The following is a 5,429-nucleotide window of genomic DNA, read 5'->3' as shown; positions in this document are numbered from 1 at the left end:
CGAGGACCTATTATATATACACATCCTATTAGTTCTGTTTCTCTGGAAAACCCTGACTAATATAATGATTCTTTGGTATGTAGCACACATCTCAGGTTTGTGTATAATAGTAACATATGAGAATAGAATCCAGTAACTATTCTGTTTCTTATCATATGTGGCTCTCACTAAGACATCAGTTAAACAGGAATATTTCTTTAATTAAGCACAATCAGGTTCCAACTGGAAGAAGTTCAGTCCCCAGAGAGCCCAGCAGCTGTGAGCACTTTCACCTGCGATGAACTTTGGGCATGAGACAAACTTGAGTTCACATGATAGTTCAACTATTTATTAGCTGTGTATATTTAGGCAGGATTCTCCAAGGTTAAGTATCCACATCTGTAATATGAGACTTAATATCTATATCACATAAGAAAATGTCTATGAAGTATTTGGTGTATGAAAGGCATGTCCTGATTTTTTAAATTGCCTATATATCCACCACCTACATTCTATGATTTACATTACATTGTTTTATCATATACCTATCATATATCCATCTAACTTTTAATAGTTATAATCCTGGAGAAATAACTATGAAACTCTTGCTGTCCCCAAATGTTAGGGAAAGTTTCCTAACCGAGCTGTTAACCTAGTTTCTTAGAATGGGAGTGATAGCTCGAGCTCCAAGTCAGCCATATTTGTCTTTTGTCCCTCTTCCTGCCCAAACATTCATCATCTCCCACTATATGTATAGGCATAGGACTCCCCTTGCAGAGAGTAATGTCAGAGATCTCACTTATCCTTGAAATTTTCCAAGAAGGGTGGATATCATATAATGGCATATAGGTCCACGTTTCAAAAATAAAGATGCTTCTTTACGAGAAAACCATGCATTTCCTGTTGCTTTGTCCTAGATATGTGAAAGAAATAGACACAATAAGTAAATTCACTAAACTGAGATGTTCCGTGGCTTACATTCATTTTGCAGACATCGGAGAGAATTTATATATGGAATGCAGAGGATAACAAGACATGAAGGAGCCATATGTAGTAAGGGTGATGTGGCTGTGACTCTACAGCTATATATATATACAAGTACCATTGCCTCATTTCAGAGTTGTCTATGGTCTCCTCCTACTGCCTCATTTCCCTGAATGGCAAAGTCCCACTCCTTCCTTCAGGTGCCTACTCTGTACTCTACTTTTTGAACAATATTTCTCCAAGTGTGGTATATAGGTATGTACCTCAGCCTCTCCCGGGCTCCAAGTTTCCAGGGTTCAAATTCAGATCTACTACAACTGAAACTCAAAGGGTAGGCCTTCCAATCTACATTTGTAAAGAATCAATTTCATGCTTCTAATGTACTCTAAAGTTGGATAAGCACTAATATAGATCAGAGATGGATTTACCATGAAACAAATGAAGCCTTGGGGCCCCTAATTTGCCTAGATCCCTCCCAAGACCCTTTACTTAATTTTATTAGTAAATGTTTATTCTTTTTTCTTAAACAGCTCTCCTCTAAACTATATAAGTTTCAGGTCCTACGATGCATACCTGTTCTGGACGGTACTTGCAAAGAAAGTCGAACACAAATCAATTATCACAGGAAAAGAAACCTTATTGTTAGCATTTCCAGGGTACTAGGAACACTGAGAAGGCTCAGTCCTTTCCACAGTCATAGTAAAGCATTACAGATCAGTGGGATTTAAGAAAAGTACGATTTATTAAAGTACCTTTCAAGAGAGAAACAGGTTATGCCACAGATGGCTATAGCCCTGTGGATTCCGGAAATTTTAACTTATATTATGGCCGTGGTGGGTGGTTGTAAGGGTGGTGTTAGATAATTGATTGACATTATGCTGTTATATAACCTCTCGTTTACTGCACATGTGGTTACTCAGAATTCAGTATGTTATAATTAGATTCATGAACTTCCAGGCATACATATGATATTATAATGCTGGTATAATGAGGCTCCAGTCAGGAAAGGGCAGTATGTGTACTAATTGCACATGTGCTTATGGCTGGACTAAACCAGTAATTATTTTTGTAATTCTTACTTTCTCATAGTCCAGGAAGTAAGGTAATTTTTAACCATAAAAATGGGTGTTTCAGGGAGGTCTTAAGGGAGGTCTCTAGGTTAGGCCTTCATTTCCCCCTCCTACCTCCTGTTGCTCATGTCTACTTAATTGCCTAACATTTTCATACCCCTCCCTTTGGGATATTTGCATTTTAGTAAAGACCTTTTGAAAGACTGAAATCCTCAAAATCTAAAGGGGGATTCCTCATCAAAGGAAATGCTGGTACTTTACCAAGCATGGGAAAGAATAGAGGCCTTTATCAACATATCTCACATCAAACTGGATTTGCAGATCTTCTGCCATCTTGTGAGTCTGACCATCAATCCTCCCACCCCCGGAATACAGAACCTGTTCAAGGAAGTTCATTAACATTGAGCTATTTGTACATGCTATCTCTTCTTCCACCCTGCAAAATGCTAAGGAAACAATGTGAAGACGGGCTCAATGAAATGATATGCTCAACTGGTAAGTTCGCCTGCAGCCAACTATGACTTCCTTGAAAGGAAAAGTAGAAGCCCTTTCTAGCAGTCTAAATTAACTGGCTGAGAGGGCGGCCCATGCTCTGAACAGATGTCTCAGCATACTAAGGCACGCTGACATTAATTCAGACTACTGAAACATACCACCTCACAAAGTTAAACTCTTAATTAAGAGGAATTTTGCCCTTGAGAAGTGACTAGAGAGAAGTGAAGAAGACTGTGACATTTATAAATTCTGATAGGGAAAAGTACCTCCAGGCCTATTGGTATGAGTGATGCAAATAAGACTTTTAAGTGTGTATTTTGATGTAAACAGATGGGTTTTACTTTGTGTTAGAAAAATGGAATCAATGGAAGAGAACTGAATATAAAGAGAACATTTTGGAATTTAAAATAATGTTTTGTAGAACTTCAAGGAAAGGAATTAAACTGAATTTACGAAGTGAATTGTATGGAAACTCACTGCTATTACTTAGGCTTTGTTTAAAATTAGATTTGGGTTCCCGTTTACACTGATACAGAGCATGCCAGAGTGGCCAAAATGTGTTTCCTTTTCTCTCTGTCCAGCATCCTAGCACCTTATTATCTGAAATTTGCTGAAATGGTGCAAATCCAACCATCTCAGTTTTAGTATGTTATATTGATGTGCCGTATCACCTCACAGAGACCTTAATGAATTAAATTACATTATTTTTGCTCTGCGCATTCTAAAACAAATCTACTTCTCCACATTCAAAAATAACCTACCTGCACAGCTAGCAGAGCCTATGTTTTAAATTTCATTTCTATTAAGGCAGCATTCTCCAAACTGTGTTCTATGGAACACTAGTGTCCAGCAATATCTTCCCCAACCACACACATGAATATTCAGAGTTAGTAATCAGATAAGTTTGGAAAAGAGGGCATAACCTAACCCCATCTAGGAGAGTCACATTTCACATTATATGAAATACTATGATAGATTATGCAGTAAAGAAATCTATTTAATTTCACTGAACATAGGCCTTCTTGCTCTAATGTCCCATTTACACTCACTTCTCTAGGTTTGCCCCCTTGACATTCAGAGGGTTTAGCATTTGTCCATTGGCACAACATATCACAGCTCTGGTAGAGAGATGCTCATAACTCCTACTCCAAACCCTCACCTGAGCCTTCCTCAGCTTCCACACCAGGAGAGAAGGATCAGAGTAGTGATCACTAATTTACATAGACTCCTCTGATGCCCAACATCACACATCCACATGACAGCTGGATGCTGTTGTTTGAACAGCCCAGAGATAGAAAACAGCTTTTTTTCTGTGAGAAGAAAACCTCTAGGAGAGGGTCTAAGGTAAATGGCTTAATTTGTATTGCGAAAACTATACAAAATGTAGGTTTCAGAATTATGGGTCAGGAGATGGATTTTCCAGTCTAAATACCTGTTATCCTGCTTCCTATAATACAACCAAACAAGTGTATGGCTTGCGGTTATGAAAAGGAGAACAAAATAACCTTCCAGTTTCTTTTTTTTTTTTTACATCTACAGCACCCGGTCTTCCTTGGTGGTCTCCCATCCAAGTACTAACCAGGCCTGACCCTGCTTAGCTTCAGAGATCAGATGAGATCAGGCGTGTTCAGGGTAGCAGGGCCATAGACTCCTTCCAGTTTCTAATGAGAGCTGAGAAGTATACTTTGGGAGACCAAAATGAAAACATGGTATGGCAAGCTAATGAGCCCTTCACCATTTATTAAAAACAAACAGCCAAAACTGGATCAGTTTCAAAAGTAGACCAGTAGAAAGCACTATCATGCTGGCTCCACATTCTTTATCATAGTCTTTTCCTAACTCAAATCTTGAATGTTTGGCTCAGCAATCCTGACATTGATTCTACCTTTGGACTTGGTATTTGTTTGTGCTTTCCTCAATGTTTAAATTCCAACTTATCCTCTATAGAATTTTACCTGGCTCTCCAACGTTGTTCTTTTCGATTCATTTTCTTTTGGGCAAGAAAATGCCCTGCTTTAGCTCAACAGTACCCAGTCCTCACCATTTCCCATTAACTGGTGACCATCTGGGCCAGATTTCCCACTCCCACCTCCCATAACAAATTTCAAGGAAGAAACAGAAGGAAGGTGACAATAATATTATTCCATACTACTGCCATTTTGGTAACAGCCTACTTAAAATTATAGGTTCAGATTTGGAGAGGGAGTTCCGTGAACCACTTTGGGAATTAAATCAACAAAAGCAACGAGGTGACAATTTTGTAGTGTCAAGCTCTAAACCAGAGGTTCCCAGCCTGAGTACTATAATGAATCAGTTCTTACAGAGTTTGCTAATCCATATGCATACTAATCTGATAACTGAATAATAATATGTGCTACTGTTTTCTTAATATGTGCATGAGTGTTTATAGTTATGAATGAAAGGAAAATTCATTAAAATAATACTGAATTAATACAAGCTAGGTGACATCATAACAGAAAAATAGGAAAGGATAGCTATTTTCATAGAGACAAGGGTGAAGGAGGGATAGTCCCAAGAACTATTTTGATACATACAAGAAACCTTCATCTTTGAAAATTCGGGAACCTCTGCTCTAATCTACTGAGATATTGGCAAAGGGCAACTATTTAACAAATGCATTATCTGACAGACTTGTAAACAATATATTGTGCGAAGTGTGATAAAATGTACTTTAGTCTTAGTAAAATGAAAAAGGTATGAAGTCGAATGTAATTTTGTTTTGAAGAAACCAAGGACATAAGGCCCCAAGGAAATGCATGGTAAAAATCGTTAAAAGCCTTTTACAATTGCATAACCAAAAGTCATTTCAAAAACCAAATGTATTCAAGTTGCTATGACAACTCAAATACTAAATTTGCACTTAGGCAAGCATAATCAATA

The 5,429-nt window shown here is 37.9% G+C and overlaps 1 pseudogene; it reads right to left on the bottom strand.

The window, feature by feature from the left end:
- Nucleotides 1-4,058: 4,058 nt before the first annotated feature.
- On the bottom strand, nucleotides 4,059-4,177 carry LOC112477136 (annotated as a pseudogene).
- Nucleotides 4,178-5,429: the final 1,252 nt, after the last annotated feature.

Source organism: Pteropus alecto, unplaced genomic scaffold (assembly GCF_000325575.1).
Source record: "Pteropus alecto unplaced genomic scaffold, ASM32557v1 scaffold182, whole genome shotgun sequence".
Lineage (NCBI taxonomy): Eukaryota > Metazoa > Chordata > Mammalia > Chiroptera > Pteropodidae > Pteropus > Pteropus alecto.
This window is presented reverse-complemented; position numbering and strand designations above follow the sequence as displayed.